General features: G+C 41.7%; 1 protein-coding gene and 1 long non-coding RNA gene across 5 annotated transcripts in view; one reads left to right on the top strand and one right to left on the bottom strand.

Moving 5' to 3' along the window:
- Positions 1 to 20259, top strand: part of Myo1d (myosin ID) — a 297930-nt gene that overhangs the window by 39341 nt on the left and 238330 nt on the right. The window lies entirely within an intron of this gene.
- On the bottom strand, positions 12703 to 16614 carry Gm31042. Its single transcript, XR_388890.3, has 3 exons — positions 16302 to 16614; positions 13705 to 13752; positions 12703 to 12937 (listed from the first exon to the last, which is right to left on the bottom strand). It is a non-coding gene; the product is annotated as a predicted gene, 31042 (long non-coding RNA).

Below are 20259 nucleotides of genomic sequence, written 5' to 3'. Positions count from 1 at the left end.
TTCTTTGTTTAGCTCTGAGCCCCATTTTTTAATGGGGTTATTTGATTTTCTGGAGTCCACCTCTTGAGTTCTTTATATATTGGATATTAGTCCCCTATCTGATTTAGGATAGGTAAAGATCCATTCCCAACCTGTTGGTGGCCTTTTTGTCTTATTGACGGTGTCTTTTGCCTTACAGAAGCTTTACAATTTTATGAGGTCCCATTTGTTGATTCTCGATCTTACAGCACAAGCCATTGCTGTTCTATTCAGGAATTTTTCCCCTGTGCCCATATCTTCGAGGCTTTTCGATGCTCACAGTCAGCTATTGGATAGATCACAGGGCCCCTAATGGAGGAGCTAGAGAAAGTACCCAAGGAGCTGGGGGGATCTGCAACCCTATAGGTGGAACAACAACATGAACTAACCAGTACCCCCAAGAGCTCGTGTCTCTAGCTGCATATGTGTCAGAAGATGGCCTAGTCGGCCATCAGTGGAAAGAGAGGCCCATTGGTCGTGCAAACTTTATATGCCTCAGTACAGGGGAACGCCAGGGCCAAGAAGTTGGGTGGGTGGGGGAGCGTGTGGGGGACTTTTGGGATAGCATTGGAAATGTAAATGAAATAAATACCTAATTAAGAAAAAACTATTATTCTAGAACCAAATTAGTGACAGCTACACAACCACATTCCTTTTTGAATATACTTGAATTGGATTAGAAAGTCCCTGGAGCTGCCTTCTTCTCCAGCAGCTTTAGTGCTAACAGTGTTCAGTAGCTACGAACAAACTGAGTGAAGGCTGTCTGGGAGGACCGTCCAGGTGGCAGGAGAGGGAACTGTGGAGAGCTTTCCTCCAGGAAGAACTCAGCATGCCGTAGCCCAGTAGAAAGAAGACTGTTTCTACAGGTAAACATAATATCCTTCAAATTATTATTCTCTTCCTCAGCAGAATTTTAAAAGTATTTTCTGATTAGTACCCTCATCAGGTTGTTGCTTACTAATATGCTGAGTTTTATTTTCTTTTTAATTTGACCCATTTTCATATGTTAACCGAATACACAAGCCGCTAATCTATTTATAAAAACGTCCTATTTCCTTACTGTATGAGTTATCTTGTTGCCATAACAGATTAGCCAACAAAAGCAGCATAAGGAGGAGAGTTTATTTCTTTTCTCAGTTCAGGATGCAGCTCATCCTGATGGGCGCCACAGGGCAGGAGCTTGAGGCAGCTGGTCATGCTGCGTCCTCAGTTAGCAAGCAGAGAGTGCGGGCTGGAGAGATGACTCCAGGCCTTAAGCGCTGGATGCTCTTCTAGAAGACCCAGGTTCAACTCTCAGCGCCCAAGTAGCAGCTCATAACTGTCACTCCCAGTTCTAGAGATTTGACACCCTCTTCTGGCTACCGCAGGCACCAGGCACACATGTGGTACACAAGCATCCATGCAGGCAAAACAATATACATAAAATAATGAGTATTTTATTTTTTTTCCATTTTTATTAGGTATTTAGCTCATTTACATTTCCAATGCTATACCAAAAGTCCCCCATACCCACCCACCCCCACTCCCCTACCCACCCACTCTCCCTTTTTGGCCCTGGCGTTCCCCTGTACTGGGGCATATAAAGTTTGCAAGTCCAATGGGCCTCTCTTTCCAGTGATGGCCGACTAGACCATCTTTTGAAACATATGCAGCTAGAGTCAAGAGCTCCGGGGTACTGGTTAGTTCATAATGTTGTTCCACCTATAGGGTTGCAGATCCCTTTAGCTCCTTGGCTACTTTCTCTAGCTCCTCCATTGGGAGCCCTGTGATCCATCCATTAGCTGACTGTGAGCATCCACTTCTGTGTTTGCTAGGCCCCGGCATAGTCTCACAAGAGACAGCTACATCTGGGTCCTTTCAATAAAATCTTGCTAGTGTATGCAATGGTGTCAGCGTTTGGATGCTGATTATGGGGTGGATCCCTGGATATGGCAGTCTCTACATGGTCCATCCTTTCATCTCAGCTCCAAACTTTGTCTCTGTAACTCCTTCCATGGGGGTTTTGTTCCCAATTCTAAGGAGGGGCATAGTGTCCACACTTCAGTCTTCATTCTTCTTGAGTTTCATGTGTTTAGCAAATTGTATCTTATATCTTGGGTATCCTAGGTTTGGGGCTAATATCCACTTATCAGTGAGTACATATTGTGTGAGTTCCTTTGTGAATGTGTTACCTCACTCAGGATGATGCCCTCCAGGTCCATCCATTTGCCTAGGAATTTCATAAATTCATTCTTTTTAATAGCTGAGTAGTACTCCATTGTGTAGATGTACCACATTTTCTGTATCCATTCCTCTGTTGAGGGGCATCTGGGATCTTTCCAGCTTCTGGCTATTATAAATAAGGTTGCTATGAACATAGTGGAGCATGTGTCCTTCTTACCAGTTGGGGCATCTTCTGGATATATGCCCAGGAGAGGTATTGCTGGATCCTCCAATAGTACTATGTCCAATTTTCTGAGGAACCGCCAGACTGATTTCCAGAGTGGTTGTACAAGCCTGCAATCCCACCAACAATGGAGGAGTGTTCCTCTTTCTCCACATCCACACCAGCATCTGCTGTCACCTGAATTTTTGATCTTAGCCATTCTGACTGGTGTGAGGTGGAATCTCAGGGTTGTTTTGATTTGCATTTCCCTGATGATTAAGGATGTTGAACATTTTTTCAGGTGCTTCTCTGCCATTCGGTATTCCTCAGGTGAGAATTCTTTGTTCAGTTCTGAGCCCCATTTTTTAATGGGGTTATTTGATTTTCTGAAGTCCACCTTCTTGAGTTCTTTATATATGTTGGATATTAGACCCCTATCTGATTTAGGATAGGTAAAGATCCTTTCCCAATCTGTTGGTGGTCTTTTTGTCTTATTGACGGTGTCTTTTGCCTTGCAGAAACTTTGGAGTTTCATTAGGTCCCATTTGTCAATTCTCGATCTTACAGTACAAGCCATTGCTGTTCTGTTCAGGAATTTTTCCCCTGTGCCCATATCTTCAAGGCTTTTCCCCACTTTCTCCTCTATAAGTTTCAGTGTCTCTGGTTTTATGTGAAGTTCCTTGATCCACTTAGATTTGACCTTAGTACAAGGAGATAAGTATGGATCGATTCGCTTTCTTCTACACGATAACAACCAGTTGTGCCAGCACCAATTGTTGAAAATGCTGTCTTTCTTCCACTGGATGGTTTTAGCTCCCTTGTTGAAGATCAAGTGACCATAGGTGTGTGGGTTCATTTCTCGGTCTTCAATTCTATTCCATTGGTCTACTTGTCTGTCTCTATACCAGTACCATGCAGTTTTTATCACAATTGCTCTGTAGTACAGCTTTAGGTCAGGCATGGTGATTCCACCAGAGGTTCTTTTATCCTTGAGAAGAGTTTTTGCTATCCTAGGTTTTTTGTTATTCCAGATGAATTTGCAAATTGCTCCTTCTAATTCCTTGAAGAATTGAGTTGGAATTTTGATGGGGATTGCATTGAATCTGTAGATTGCTTTTGGCAAGATAGCCATTTTTACAATGTTGATCCTGCCAATCCATGAGCATGGGAGATCTTTCCATCTTCTGAGATCTTCTTTAATTTCTTTCTTCAGAGATTTGAAGTTTTTATCAATAATGAGCATTTTAAAAAAGAGATGAATGCTTGTGCTCAGTTTGCTTTCTCCTTTACTTTACTTTTATTTTTGTTGTGTGTGTGTATGCTCAAAAGTACATGCATGCATACTGATGTTAAGATCAGAAATCAAAGGCCCTGCTTTTTTTTTTTTTTCAGTCCAGGACGCTAGCCCATGAAATACAGCCTATATTTAGGATGGATCTTCCCACCTCAGTTAACCTAATCTAGATAATTTTTCAGAGATAGCCCAGAGATTATCTCCATCATGACTACATCCCATCAAATTCCACTCAAGATTAGCCACCACTTTCTCCATCCCATATTGTATGGTATCTTTTGAAACCTGCTGGAAAAACAACCAGAAAATTAGTATCCAAAAAAAAGGAGGAGGAAGAAAGAAAGAAAAAGAAAAAATATTTCATTTGATGATAACAAAGGATGTGATATATGGACAGACAGATGAGCAGACTGAGCAACTGACCTTTGAAGCGTCTGCTCTCTCCAGTCAACCCCGCTCACTCCAGTCGGTCCCGCTCTCTCAGCCCCTGCTTGCTCTGGCCCAAAGATTTATTTATTATTATATCTAAGTCCACTGTAGCTGACTTCAGACACACCAGAAGAGGGCATCGGATCTCATTGCGGGTGTTTGTGAGCCACCTTGTGATTGCTGGGATTTGAACTCAGGACCTTCGGAAGAGCAGTCAGTGCTCTTACCTGCTGAGCTATCTCTCCAGCCCCACCTGTGTCTTTAAAAAATGCTTTTCCCCCCTTTTTGTAGTGCTAGGATTTGAACCTGGCCCTCACATGTCATAGTAGGTGAGTGCTCTGTCACTGAGCTTTGGCTTCTTACTTTTTATTTTGAGACAGTCTCAGTAAGCGTCCCAGCTGACTTCAAACTTGCTCTGAGGCCAGATAGGCCTTGAGTTTTTTGATCTTCCTGCCTTAGTTGCCCAAGTGGCTGGGCGGGCAGAGCTGGGCTTCTTTTGCTGCGTCTTTAACACTTTTCTTGCGTGTCAGCATAGTTTTCATGAGCATCATGCCCTGCTGTGTCTCTGAGACATAGTTCTGCTGACCCTGCTCACAGCCACCCTTCAGGAAGCCCAGTGCCCGCAGCTGGGGCACTGTATGCCCATACAGTTTAAGTGTTTTCTTGTACTTAAATCACAGCTTGATTAAAGTTATTTCCTGAATCCTGCATATTCTCACTGGATGATGGAGATCTTAGTTTAATTTCACTGCTTTCTCCACTTATCTCCATTATTCAGAGCACAGTTGTGTGAAATTAAGTGAAATTTGTTTCAGGAAAGCTAAAATAGATACTAATAATTTTCTTCATTCATAGGAGACTAACTTAAGTTTTCTAACTTATTTTGGTGATATACTAATAAAAATAACTCTAAACTCCTTGAATCAAGTCTTTTCTTTTTGAGATGATTTGATCAGTGCTGTTTGTTTTAAGACAAAAAACCTCAATCTATAGCCCAAGCTGGCTTTGTACTTGAGATCCTCTTGCCTCGGCCTGCCAAGTGCTAGATTCCTGGGAGTGCCCACCTGTAACCGGCCTGTCAGATGGGTTCTGCTGTGTAGACATTCCACCAGGTGTGCGTTCCATTGTGGGGGCCTCTCCTATGTTGAGAGAACAGGAGAATCTGATCCCATGTCCTGGATGGCAACAGCACCAAGGCATAGGCTTCTTGACTGCACAGCCTCCATTTCTAGGAGTCTCACAAAGCTCTGTGAAGATTACTCAGAGTGGAAGAAATGGCTTTTGACTTGAACCCACCGTTTTTTACATCCGTTTGTAGATGAAGTATCTGTTGCTCTAAATCTATCAAAAAGAGGGTGGGGGAGGAGTTATGGAAGCAGCAGACTTGGACAGTGATGGCCTTTTGCAGTCTAGTTCCCTGCTCCGACGTGCCTGCCCAGCCCCTCCCTGTTAGGCTACTGGTTTTTGCTACTATTTCAAGATCTCATCAAAAAAGTAAATGTTTTGTAGTTTGTTTTGGCACACTCTGGAGCATATTTTCTTTCCATCGTTTCCATTTCTGTTCCCAACTTATTTTCTCCTGTGTGTGTGCTTTTGTGGTGGTGCAGCCCCGTGACTAAGTCTTTAGCATAGGAATCAGACCCAAGTTTTGCCTCCAGACTGTCATTTACTAATAGTGTGGTTTTAGGAGAACTTACCCAACTGTGTGTGCCTCAGTTTCCATAGCAGCAAAATAGGAATGCAATAATACAGAACCAGCAAAACATATTAGGTCTCAGAAACCCAGGGTCAATGGCTAACTGAGGTGCCTATTAACATATTATCTAAGTGAACACACAGGCCAGCTCTCCCAGAATCACTCAGTACCTGTGGCTTCCCCTAACACTTCTCACCCCACCACGCTCTTCCCTAAACCTCCCCCTCCCAGGGCTGGGCTTCTGCTTCCCTTCCCCAGCCTGATCCCTATATAACCCAGCCATTTCAACTATGCTGATCTCTTGGCCTCTTGGCCCAGGCCACATCTTAGTTGGCAGTTGCTCTCTCACTCTCTCTCCCCCATCTCTTCTCATGCATGGTCCAGTTTAGTCTGCCAGCCATGTTCAGTCAGGACTCTTTCCTCTGCCTGCTTTCTCAGGCAGGGTTATTTCACCCTTGTATCTACACTAAAACTCCATGCTATAGGAGTAGCCATGTCCTCCTTTTCCTTCATTTCTCACTAACCTAGAAAGCAGAGTAAATGAGAAAATGCCCATCGTCATCTTGCCTCCGAGCACAGAGCAATACTCAGAGCAGCTTAGCTTTTCACTCCTTAGACTCCTCCATGTAAATGAGGTTGATTAGAACTGCTGTCCCTCCTCCTCTCTCACATGCCATCTTTCCCATCCTTCCTTCATGAGAACACAGAACTAAAGAGAATGGAACATGCCTCAGCACTGCCAAGTGCCCCCTCGGTCACTGCTTGGTGTGTCCCTACCTGTTAACCCAGAGAAAAAGGAGAATCTAATAGACACACTCAAACAACTACCTCTTACCTAGAGCCTTTTTGGAAAATGTTGCCTGCTATAGCTTGCCGATCCTCACGCTGATCCTTGCTCAGACATCGAGTAGTTTTCATCTTGCTTCGAGCACCTCCCAGACTCAGTGGCTTGCTCTTTGCTCCATAGTTAGTGCTTTGTGGCCCCATGCTTTTGCTACATAGTTAGTACTTTGTGGCCACCATGCTTTTGCTGGCACTATGGCTCTAATTCAGTAAAACTTTACTTTTCTTTGGTCAGATATTGCCTTTTTTTAAAAAATTTTATTTCACATAGAAATTAGAGACAAAGACCACAATGCTGTTAATACCTTCCACCTGTTACTCAACAGACAGCCCAACCCTGTTAAGGAAAAAAATCAGAACACAGAAAGTACTGCCATGCAGGTGGAACTGGGAACAACAAAACCCAGACAGAAACACAAGGTGCAACATCTCTGCATACTGATGTAAGCCTGGCCACGACCTAGAAGGAAAGCAGTCATGGTCTAGTCATTGTTGATGCTGCCAACCAAGGGCACTGGACTCAGCTGTTTCCACTGGCCGTGGCTCTGGGCTCTACGGTAGGAGCTGGAGCTGCTTGTTTGGAAGTTGGATGCATCACAATGTTATCCTTTTATCTTTAGTAAAAATACAATTGCTATAAGAACAGACATTTTTCATGTAAGTCAGTTTTTCCAGAAAGATATGTCTTAGAAGAAAGGTTTTTTTTTTCCTTTAAATTTCTTTTTTGAGATTTTATTTTATGTGTATGAATACTTCCCTGAATGTATGTCTATGCACCATGTATGTGTGTGCAAGGTCTGTAGAGGAAAGAAGCGAGTATTGGATCCCCTGGGACTGGAGTTACTGACAGTTGTAGGGTTGCTCTCTCGCCCCAAAAGTAGTTTTCTTAAGTTCCCTTTCCATATCAATTTGGCATAAAAGATTATTTCTTCTTTACAAAGTCACAGATAATCTGTCTTAAGAACTGAAAATTCAACTTTGTCTTTAAATTTAGTAAGTTTCTTTCTTTTCCAGCATGGTCTCATGTAGCCCAGGCTGGCCTGAAACGTACTGTGTAGACAAGGATGACCTTGAATTTCTGATTCTCTTGTTTCTACATCCTGAATTCCATGGTTACATGTGTACAAACCATCATCATACTGGGTTTATGTGGTGCTAAGAATCAGGACTTCATGTGTGCCAAGCAGGCTCTGAGCCACATCTCTACCCTCCCCTTTCTTTCCTATGCTGAAAGCTTCAAGATATAGTTGTTGGGTTTTTTTTTTAATTAAATTAATCCCTTTTAAGAGAAAAAAATTGACTCTTGGGGGAGTATTTCAAAAATTAAAATATAATTACATAATTTCCTCTTTCCCCTTACCACCTTCAACTCCTCCCAGCCCCCAACTCCCTATCAAATTCCTGGCCCCTTTCCCTTTAGTTATCATTGTTACATACATACATAGAACATAAATGTATACTTAATTATGTTTATAAATGTGCATCTGCTGAGTCTGTTTTAAGAAATGAAATTTTTAGCCAGGCAGTGGCGGCACACGCCTTTAATCCCAGCACTTGGGAGGCAGAGGCAGGTGGATTTCTGAGTTCAAGGCCAGCCTGGTCTACAAAGTGAGTTCCAGGACAGCCAGGACTATACAGAGAAACCCTGCCTCAAAAAACCAAAAAAAAAAAAAAAAAAAAAGTGCTATAAATTATACATAACAAAATGTGACACAGAGTATACTATAGCTTAGTACGTAGCAGTACTTAGTGCTTTCCCACTTTTGTGTAGCCGTAACCACTATCTGTCTCCCACGCTTGTCATCAGAAGCTGCATGCCTGTCCGCAACGCTCCACACCCTTCCTCCTTGCCTCAAGCCCCTGGTAACCACCCTTCTTTCTATCCCTATGAACTTGACCATTCTAGGTACTTCGTATAAATGGAGGAATGCAATTTATGTGCTTTTGTGCCCAGCTTGTTTCACTTAGCATAATGTTTTCAGAGTTCATTCATGTTATAGCCTGTTTCAGGATTATACTCATGATGGCTATGGAATATACCATTATATGTATATATCACTGTTTCTCCGTTCATCTCTCTTGGACTGTATGAGTTATCTCCATCTTTGGATGTTGTAAGTAATGCTGCTGTGAATGTTGATGTGCAAATATCTATCCATATCCATGCCTTCAGTTCTTTTGGGAATGTAGTTATAATTACCACCTACTGGCTCATATGCTAATTTTATATTTCTAATTTGAGGCACTGCCATACTATCTTCCACAGCAGACCATGCCACCTTATACTTCCAGGGTTCTAAGAAATTTGCAGGGGGAAAGCATTTAAATATATGTACTTGTTCAAATACGGGTATATCAGAATAAAAAAATGGAGTAGCATGAGAAATGCACGCAGAAGTACTGTCTTTACTGTGCTGTGCCAAGGTATTTGTCAGGCTAGTTTACAATTCGTACTCGCTGATTTATGTTCAAATAGAAGTCTTCTGTAGCCTCAGTACAGTGAGATGGGGAAGTTACCAGTTCAAGGCCAACCAGGGTTACACAGTGAGACCCTGTCCCAAAAAAGAAAAAAAATTATATTGTCATGAAAATGTTGACAATCTACTATGTGCTGGGTAATTTACTTGGTGTTGAGTTTTACTAAATAACAAACTACTGAAAGGACGCACATTTTTAACAGAATTTATCAAGCTAAGAGAGGCTGGATTGAGACTCAGTCTTAAAGCTCTGCTCTTCCTAAGGTGGTAGCTGGCTGCTGCGGTAAGTTGTGTATTCCTCTACATTTCGCCACATGTCTTATAAGCATTTATTCATTTGTGTCAACAAATCTCTATTGGCTTCCTGCCCTGGCTCTGTGCGGAGCAGAGATGGGGATGCTGACTGCAGACAAGTGAGACGGGCAGGTCCCATAAATCTGACTAAAGTTCTGTGGAAAAGAGACCTTGGAGTAGATGGGAGGGGGCAAGCTCTCCAGGTTTGCTGCAAACAAAGTCTGTCTAAAAGTAAACACTAGAAAGGAGGCCCTAAAGTCCCTCAGAATTCTCCCTCAGTGACCAGCGACAGGAGAGAGATAATGACCGACATGCCCGTAGCTCTTGAACACCACCTCTCCTCTGCAAATGAGTACTGTAGTAAGCAAGCACCAATTACCCTTTCAAGCATGCCTAGGCAATTAACAATGTCAGTGACTTAAAAACTCTGTGCACATGACCCCGCGATCTTAATTTAAGAAGCTTCATCCTGAATCAGGAAATACTGAGAGTAATTATTATATTAGGGAATTTTGTTTTTGCTTGAATAGTAGTTAATTTGGGTCCGAAATTTTTCTGTATAAAAGGGAACAAGTTCAATACTGTTTTGATACCATAGTTTTCTTTCTCTTTAGGCTCACAGAGACAAAGACACACAGAGAGAATGTGTGTGTGTGTGTGTGTGTGTGTGTGAGTCTGGGTGTGGTTTGTGTATATGAGTACAGGTGCCTACAGAGGCCGGAAGAGGAAGTCAGATTTCTTGGGGCTGCCATTACAAGTGATTGTGAGTCACCTGATGTGGGTGCTGGGAACCAAACTCAAGTTCTCTGGGAGAGCAGCAGGAGCGCTGAATGGAACAACCTCCATATTTATTGAGACGGTTTCTATGTGTAGTCCTGGCGGTCCTGGAACTCACCCTGTAGGCCAGGCTGGTCTGGAATTCAGATGTCTGCCTTCTGAAGGCTGGGATTGAAGGAGTGCACCAGCTGTTGCTCTTTAGATGAAACATTTTAGTTAAAACATTTTCCTTTTAATTTTGATGTATTTTCTTACCTTTATTTTCATAATTATAAAGAAATACATGCCAGCAACAAACAAAAATGATGTAAAAGATGAAATATGTTCCCTCCCTTTTCATCCCTAACTCTGCTCCCCCTAGAATCAGCACTGAAAATGTGGTGTCTGACTTCCCAGAGCACGCAGCCATAATATGGTCCACATGTATGTGTGGGAAGGAAAAGAAGGTGAAGGAGAAAGAGCTAAAAGGAGAGGAGATAAGCAATCATGCCAAATAATGTCCTGAAGTGTGGTTTCTTTTTCCATTTAATATAATATAGCCCTTCCTTTCATGTGCATACCCAGTTTGGTCTCATCTTTCCAGTAGCTCTTTGTTTTTTTCAGTTTGAATGAAATTGTTTTCCTATTCACTAATATTGCTAATGTCTATGATAATTTGTTGTTATACGCTACATTGAATGGCCTTGTATGTGTGTTTTTGCATATGTGGTAAGTATTCCTGTAGGATGGCTGCCTACAGCGTGGTAGTGGAGCCTTGTCTTATTGTGGCTCTTTGACACTGAGTACCAAATTGCTCTCTGAGGGGCTTGGACTGGATAGTCTCCCTTAATCACTATGTAGACGCATAGCCTTACCACCTCAGCTACTTACCCTTATCCTCTCAAACCTAGAGCAGGCTATTGTAAGCATTAGTCTAATCTAGAAGATGCATAATCCAATGCCATTATTTTATTGTGCATTCCTGGGTTGTTACCCCTTTCCAACATGCATTAGCTATTTTCTCTTCTTAACCATTTTATTAGAGGACTTGTTATATTCTTGTCAATTTCTGATAACCTTTTATAAGCAATCCCTACTGTACAAGTAGGAATTTATTTTCATTTCTCTCTTCGAATTTTATATGCAGTGATTTTTTGCCAAATATAAATTTACATTTTTTAAATAGACAAGTCTATCAACTTCCTCTTTATGGGTTTTTGGCTTGGCATCATGATTATAAAAGAGCCTCTGTAGTCAAGGTTATGAAAATGTTTACCTAAAAACATTTTTCTTCTATTATTTCCATAGGCTTGTTTGTCACTTTAAATTGATAATAATGAAGTATCCATACTTTGGTCTTCGTTCTTGATTTTCTTGTGTTTTGCAAATTGTATCTTGGGTATTCTAAGTTTCTGGGCTAATATCCACTTATCAGTGAGTGCATATCAAGTGACTTCTTTTGTGATTGGGTTACCTCACTAAGGATGATATCCTCCAGATACATCCATTTGCCCAAGAATTTCATAAATTCATTGTTTTTAATAGCTGAGTAGTACTCCATTGTGTAAATGTACCACATTTTCTGAATCCATTCCTCTGTTGAGGGACATCTGGGTTTTTTCCAGCTTCTGGCTATTATAAATAAGGCTGCTATGAACATAGTGGAGCATGTGTCCTTATTACCAGTTGGAACATCTTCTGGTTATATGCCCAGGAGAGGTATTGCTGGATCTTCAGGTAGTACTTATTTGTAAAACACAAGAAAATCAAGAAGAACGAAGACCAAAATGTGGATACTTCATTTCTCCTTAGAACAGGGAACAGAACACCCATGGAAGGAGTTACAGAGACAAAGTTTGGAGCTAAGACGAAAGGATGGACCATCCAGAGACTAGCCCACCCGGGGACCCATCCCATAATCAGCCACCAAGCCCAGACACTATTGCATATGCCAGCAAGATTTTGCTGAAGGGACCCTGATATAGCTGTCTCAAGTGAAGCTATGCCAGTACCTGGCTAATACAGAAGTGGATGCTCACAGTCATCTATAGGGTGGAACACAGGGCCCCCAATGGAGGAGCTAGAGAAAGTACCCAAGGAGCTGAAGGGGTCTGCAACCCTATAGGTGGAACAAAAATATGAACTAACCAGTACACCCCGGAGCTCATGTCTCTAGCTGCATATGTAGCAGAAGATGGCCTAGTCGGCCATCATTGGGAAGAGTGGCCCCAAGATCTTGCAAACTTTATATGTGTCAGTACAGGGGAACACCAGGGCCAAGAAGTGGGAGTGGGTGGGTAGGGGAGCAGGGCAGGGGGAGGGTATAGGGAACTTTCAGGATAGCATTTGAAATGTAAATAAAGAAAATATCTAATAAAAAATAAATTGATAATAATACATTTTTGTGCAGCCCGTGATGATAAAGATTTAATTTTAGTGGAACAGGCCACACTTTAGGCACTGCTTGTAAGTGTGGTCTTCATCCCCTGCTTCCCATGTGAGTGAGTCTCTACATTGCTTGTCTTGCTTCATTGTAATTTATGTGATAAGATACACTTTAGTGTGTTGAGTTACACCAGGGTGCTGGCTCTGAAGAGAGGTCCTGGGTCCAACCTGAGCCATCTCTTGCCAGATGTTTGGCTTCAGACAGTGATGTAGTTTTGAGTCCCAGGTCTCGTGTAGGAAGGAGCAGATGCAGGACTTCACAGTGAGAATCAAATGGAGCAGTGTGCGTGTCCGGAGTACCAGGGAACACCTGCAGTCACCTGGCAGACAGTAAGCTGTTAGCGTTACTTTAGGCAACAATATGTGTTGACCCATAATGCCATGCTTTCCAGAAAAGTCCCCCACCCAAAATCTATTTTTGTCTTCAAGAATTGAACTTTAAATACAACTTTTTAAGCTCCAAAATGAAAGTTCATTGGTATTTTGAATACAATGGCTTTAAATGTCTAAGTCTACTTCTGAGGAAATTGATGTCAACTTGCAGAGTTGCTGTGTCTGAATTAAGCTCTCATACCCAGTGAGTAATTTTTACTCTGCTAAAAGTTTGATGTGCTTTTAATAACTTTATGATCGTTTACTGACTTGACAGATACATTTCCTCTTAGCTCTGTCTTAGTTTATGTGACTTTTCCCCCCGGCTGCCTCTGAAGTCATTTTACATTTGTTTAATTTGTTCTTTGCTTTATGCTTTTCTTATCATTTGAGATGCGCAGTTGGTTTGAGATGCTTTCCTCTTGTAAGTTGCCTTTATAGTTACAGCTTTATGCCCCTTCTCTTCCTTTCTCACCCAGGCTTTGGTAACTAGGTTACTATTACTAGTCTTCCGGTTATATTGTGTTAGGTATTTGTGGGATAGAAGCAGCACCAGTGGCTTAACCAAATGGAGGCTTATTCTTCCCACAAAATGATCAGAACAGAGCTCGACAGTTGGGCTGGTTCTCTAGCTACACAGTGTCATTAGTGTCCTCATCTTAAGGTCCCCTCTCAGAAGCTATTCTTGGTTTGTGACTTTTGTGTTCCTACTTACCTCATAATCATGGGGTGATTGCCCCATATCCAACTGCTCATCTGTGTTCTAGACAGGAAAGAGGAAAAAGAGGAAAAGGAAAACAGGTGCCTTTATTGGAAAAGCAAAACGTTTTTAGAAACCCTAGCTCCTAGATCATTGAGCAGGACGGCCACAGACAGTATTTACCTTAGTCACCGATGTGGGCCTGACTTCCGCCTGCCTTACTTATGAATTGTGCAGTTTTAACATGTCCACCTTCCCTCATTCTCACTGACTCCTCTCCCTTCTCTTCTCTCTCTCTCTTTCTCTCCTTGTCCCTCCCTCTTTCCTTAATTTTTAACAATATTCCTATTCTCTCAAGAAAAGGGAGTTTTTCCTAATGGGCTATTATTGTGGGTTTTGGATTGTGGAAACAAGGTCCCCAGCTGGTGTTTGAAATTAGATCTGCCTGTGATGATTTAGTTCTGGGAGCCACAGGGGAGCCCAGACAGGAGTCTGTGTGCACATGTGCCTGTGCATGTGTACATGTATGTGGGAGGATGGGGGTGACTTGGTCTTGCTCCTCTTCAGCAGAAAGTGGCACTTTTGTGGTTCCTTGAGAAAATATATTTCAAATATGTTTCTTTATATTTCTCTACCATCTTGTTTCTCTACCATTTGTTTCTCTTGTGATTCTTCAAACAGTTTTTATATTTTAAAAAAAAACTTTTATTTTATGTGTGAATATATACATCCATTTATGAATTTAAGTTGCTCATATTGGAATAGTTCTAGAATCCATACACTGGAAGTTGTGGCTGTACTAGACTTGTTATTGTTCTTGCTCACTGGCTATAGCCTTTTCTTCCAGTTTTATTGAGACACAGAAATTGACAAAAATACCATTCTTAAAATTATGCATGTTATGGTTTGATGTTCATATACTGTGAAAAGATCGCCATTGTCAAGCTAATTAGCATATTCATCACTTCACTAACCATTGTGTATAGTGAGAATTCTTAAGATTTACTCTTAGGAAATTTCAAATGTATAATGCATTATTATTAAATGTTACAGCCATGTCATACGTTAGGTCTCCAGAACATCATGTAGAACTGAAAGTAAGTGCCCTTAATCAGAACCTTTCCTTCCCCCATCCGAGAGCTCTCATGGCCACCATCCTCCTACGTCCATGAGCTGGACTTACAGACTTCACTTTGTAAGTGAGAGCATCCAGAATTTGATTTCTGTGGCTATTTCACTTAGCTATTGGCCTCCAGATTCAGCCACATTGTTGTAACAGAGAGGGTTTTATGTGTGTGTGTATGTGTGTGTGTGTGTGTGTGTGTGTGTGTGTGTGTGATATTATTTTCAATCTACACAGGCACCTGGATTGTCTTCACTGTTGGTTATTGACATAATGAACGTGGGAGTGCAGATGTTTTTTCTGAATAGTGATTTAATTTCCTTAAGCTATATACCCAGAAGTGGGACTGCCAGATAATACAATGGAACAATTTTTAGTATTTTAAGGAAATTCCAGACTGTTTTCCATGATGGCCATACATTCGCACAAACAGTATATGCACGGGCTCCCTCCTTCCTGTCTACACTTTTAAAGAGGGACTGAGACTACTTTACTCTCCTGCTCAGCAATGGGTACAGTCTGATTCACCTGCTCCCCTGACCTCCCAGCCTCCCGCCCATGGCGGAGAGGACTTGATTCTAGGGTAGCCAGCCGACGGGCACAGCCGACGGGCACAGCCGATGGGCACAGCCGCCGCCAGTGCAGAGGTTCACACGGTCCTTTGAAGCACTAAGAGTATGTCTAGCTTCAGCCACTTAGTTTGTCATTACGAGCAGATTACTCAGAAGCCACTGTACCTCGGTTTAGTTCCCTATAAATTATTAGAGTCTATATAATGTTCATTTAAAAATAAAGGCAGTGCAGTTAATCCACACCAAGTGCTCAGAGCAGCGTGTGGCTCGCAGTCGAAGCTCGCAAGTGCTCAGAGCAGCGTGCGGCTCACAGTCGAAGCTCCCTCCGTGTGTTATGGTTTCTCTGCTAGAAATCTGCACTTAGAAACTGGACAGCTGCTAGCGTTGCTAGTCAGAGTTAACAACAGAACTCAGCCTTGGAACAGCGACTGCACGTGGCTGCACACAGGCAAGCAGCTTCTGAGGCAGTTCAAGCGTAGTTTGGTGGGGAAAGACTTTTGTTTTTAAGAAAAAATCCTTTTGTCTTTTTCTAAAATATTAAGAAGTAAGATAAACATTTAAAATACTCACTTCATAGATTTCTTTAGCTTACATGTCCAGATCATATGACCCAGCATATGCTTCAGAATTCCAAATAAATAACAATAATAAAAAACAATATATCCCTTCCTTTTGGGGTCATTGGATTCTTGACAAATCTAAAAAGAGCATGGCCATTCCCTTCAGAAAAGCCAGTAAGTTCACACAAATACATGGCAATCCAGGTTGATTATGCTCTATTTAGAGAACAATGGGAAGTCAGAACTGCCTGCCATTCCAATAAATGAAGAGGCAGAAACCACCATCAAAGCAGAGGGGCTTTTTATAAGGGGACAATAGAATTAGGAGAGAGAAATGGAAAGAAACCACAGCCCTACCTGTCACTTCTAGGTCTGGCAGTTTCTCCCCCGCATTCCTGAGAGATCCTGTGAGTCTCTTCACAGGCAACGCTCTAAGTCAGCATAGCCTCCTGCTCAGCAAACAAACTAGCCTGAAAAAAGATGGAACTGACTTCTGTGTGATGAAGAATTATTGCTGTGTCACGTCAAACCACTTTTAGCTAACATTGCAGCAAACGTTTTCAGAATGAAGTAAATAACCAGCTGCCGTTACTGTTCGGCTCCTGCTGACTTTCTTTTATGTAGGTGGAGTAGTCTCCAGGCATGCCCTTTAAAAAAACAAAACCAAACAGTCCAGTTTAAGGAAAAAGCAAGGAAGAGGTGACATCAACTTTTCTGGTAGAATTTTGTTTGGGTTACTTTTAAAAAGGTTTGGAACTGAAAATGAGACAGAACTTCCTAAAATTTTAGCTGGAAAGAATTTGAAGTGTTTTTAGTGCACTACTCTCAGCATAGGGAGCTGACCTCCAGGCCTGTGTTGCGCACTCTTATTCAGTGGTCATAGGAGGCTTCTGTGTAGGCTACCCTCACTCCCAGTTACTGTGTTACCCAGGAGCTAAGATGCAGCCATGCTGGAGCAGAACGAGATCCCGGATCTCCTGGCTGCACAGCGCGTGTCAAAATGCTTCTTTGGACTCTGACTCTATCTTATCTTCTTTGTCTTCTGACTCTATTTTACCTTCGTTGCCTTTCTTTTAGCACCCACTTTAAAAAGAAGGCTAGAAACTCAGGTCTCACATTTTGATCTTTGAACTGGATGAGGTCGTCCTTGGTGATGTAATCTCACCTGAGATGTCTTCCCACTGAGCTGGTGTTGCTGGTGGTACTGACTTAGCCAACCCTCCTTCCTTGAAGAGGCATTGTGTGGAGCCCCAACTTGGTGGTGCTGAGAAGAGGACGAGGGGCTGCTGGACAGTGGAGCTGTAGATGAGAACGTTAGGAGAATTCTCTCTTGCTTGCAGAGGGTCTGCAGGACAAGGTGAGGGGCAGGATAAGAACTCTGGCTCTAGAAATAGACAGGGGAGTCTCAGCCCTTCCTCTCTGATACTTGAAGGACTTAGGAAAGTACCCACACCTGTTGAAACCAGTCCTTAAACTCTGATGTTGGAGATGTTTTATTTATAAGTTGGTAGTGAGGATTCAGGTGATAACAGATGGAAGGAACTTAGCACAGGCCCTGACATGGTACCACTGTGTAAGTGCTGGCTGCTACTGTAGTACTTGAACACCGTTTTGAAGAAAAGCTACAAGGAGTGACAACACCCCTAATAAAATTCTTTCATTTTAGTTATTTTTTTTACAAGATTTCAAATTGAAAATAAGTTGTCATTTGCCAGTTCTCATAGCTAAGATTATTTTTCTTGGATATATGAGCTGTTCTGTTTAGCTGACAAACCAGTTCTTAAACTTGAGTCATTTTCTCAGTATAAAATAGTAGTTTCAGTGAATAAAATGGAGGATCATCTTTTTTTTATTATTATTAGATATTTTCTTTATTTACATTTCAAATGCTATCCCAAAAGTTCCCTATACCCTCCCCCTGCCCTGCTCCCCTACCCACCCACTCCCACTTCTTGGCCCTGTACTGGCACATATAAAGTTTGCAAGACCAAGGGGCCACTCTTCCCAGTGATGGCCGACTAGGCTATCTTCTGCTACATATGCAGCTAGAGACATGAGCTCTGGGGGTACTGGTTAGTTCATATTGTTGTTCCATTCCACCTATAGGGTTGCAGACCCCTTCAGCTCCTTGGGTACTTTCTCTAGCTCCTCCATTGGGGGCCCTGTGTTCCACCCTATAGATGACTGTGAGCATCCACCTCTGTATTTGCCAAGCACTGGCATAGCCTCACAAGAGACAGCTATATCAGGGTCCCTTCAGCAAAATCTTGCTGGCATATGCAATAATGTCTGGGTTTGGTGGCTGATTATGGGATGGGTCCCTGGGTGGGCTAGTCTCTGGATGGTCCATCCTTTCGTCTTAGCTCCAAGCTTTGTCTCTGTAACTCCTTCCATGGGTATTTTGTTCCCTATTCTAAGGAGGAATGAAGTATCCACACTTTGGTCTTCCTTCTTCTTGATTTTCTTGTGTTTTGCAAATTGTATCTTGGGTATTCTAAGTTTCTGGGCTAATAGCCACTTATCAGTGAGTATGTATCTAGTAACTTCTTTTGTGATTGGGTTACCTCACTAAGGATGATATCCTCCAGATACATCAATTTGCCCAAGAATTTCATAAATTCATTGTTTTTAATAGCTGAGTAGTACTCCATTGTGTAAATGTACCATATTTTTTGTATCCATTCCTCTGCTGAGGGGCATCTGGGTTCTTTCCAGCTTCTGGCTATTATAAATAAAGCTGCTATGAACATAGTGGAGCATGTGTCCTTATTACCAGTTGGAACATCTTCTGGGTATATGCCCAGGAGAGGTATTGCTGGATCTTCCAGTAGTACTATGTCCAATTTTCTGAGGAACCGCCAGACTGACTTCCAGAGTGGTTGTACAAGCTTGCAATCCCACCAGCAATGGAGGAGTGTTCCTCTTTCTCCACATCCTCACCAGCATCTGTTGTCACCCGCATTTTTGATCTTAGCCATTCTGACTGGTGTGAGGTGGACTCTCAGGGTTGTTTTGATTTGCATTTCCCTGGTGATTAAGGATGCTGAACATTTTTTCAGGTGCTTCTCATCCATTTGGTATTCCTCAGTTGAGAATTCTTTGTTTAGCTCTGTACTCCATTTTTTAATAGGGTTATTTGAATTTCTGGAATCCAGCTTCTTGAGTTCTTTGTATATATTGGATATTAGTTCCCTACCAGATTTAGGATTGCGCCCAAATCTAAACATAATAAAAGCAATATACAGCAAACCAGTAGCCAACATCAAACTAAATGGAGAGAAACTCAAAGCAATCCCACTAAAATCAGGGACTAGACAAGGCTGCCCACTTTCTCCCTATCTATTCAACATAGTACTTGAAGTCCTAGCCAGAGCAATTCGACAACAAAAGGAGATCAAGGGGATACAAATTGGAAAGGAAGAATTCAAAATATCACTATTTGCAGATGATATGGTAGTATATATAAGTGACCTTAGAAATTCCACCAGAGAACTCCTAAACCTGATAAACAGCTTCAGTGCAGAAGCTGGATATAAAATTAACTCAAACAAAGTGAGGATCATCTTTTGAGTGTAGTGGAGAGGGACCCTAGATTGCCCTCTGTTGAGCCATTAGATGATGTGGCCGTAGTTTACCTGTGCCCTAGCAGAATTGCCAAGATCAGTCCGCAGATCCCTTAGCATAAAAAAATTACAGATTTTTAAAAATGTAATCTTTTACTGTAAAAGAGCTAGCAGATAAAGGCCTAGTTTTGCTGACCATAGTTCCCTTAGTACCTCACTAAGTAGAAAAGAGTCATAGCTGCTTGCTTATGGTACACAGATGGATTGTCACAATTTTACCTAACAAAAAGTTTTATGATATGTGTGCCTATTCTTTCTTTTTTTAGTTGTCCTTCTCTTTAGTTAGAAATACAAATTCTGAATTATTTGCAAAAAAATTTTAAGAGAATAGTGTTATACTTGAAGGAAAAAGACAAAAATTCTACTTTTTGTGATGAAAATGAATTAGGATTTTGAATTTTACCCTCCTAATTGATGTTATATCCAGGAATCATCTGTAATGTCTGCAATGAAAGCATTCATTGATGGATTTTGACTGTTTCAATATAAATGCCATGTAATTCATTGTCCACTAATTATAAATGCATAGTTTAGTATTTTGAAATAAAAATTTTATTAATATTTTTCACACAGTAGCATTTTTTAAATGTTTTCTGTTGCTAATAACAGTACCACAGCTTGGCCGGGCTATAAAGAAAAGGGATTTTTGCTCACAGTTTTGGTTCAAGGTTAATGATCTTGAACCAAAAGTC

The sequence above is a fragment of the Mus musculus genome, chromosome 11 (genome assembly GCF_000001635.26).
Source record: "Mus musculus strain C57BL/6J chromosome 11, GRCm38.p6 C57BL/6J".
Taxonomy (NCBI): Eukaryota; Metazoa; Chordata; class Mammalia; order Rodentia; family Muridae; genus Mus; species Mus musculus.
Note: the sequence above shows the minus strand (reverse complement) of the source record. Positions and strands in the feature narration are given on the sequence as shown.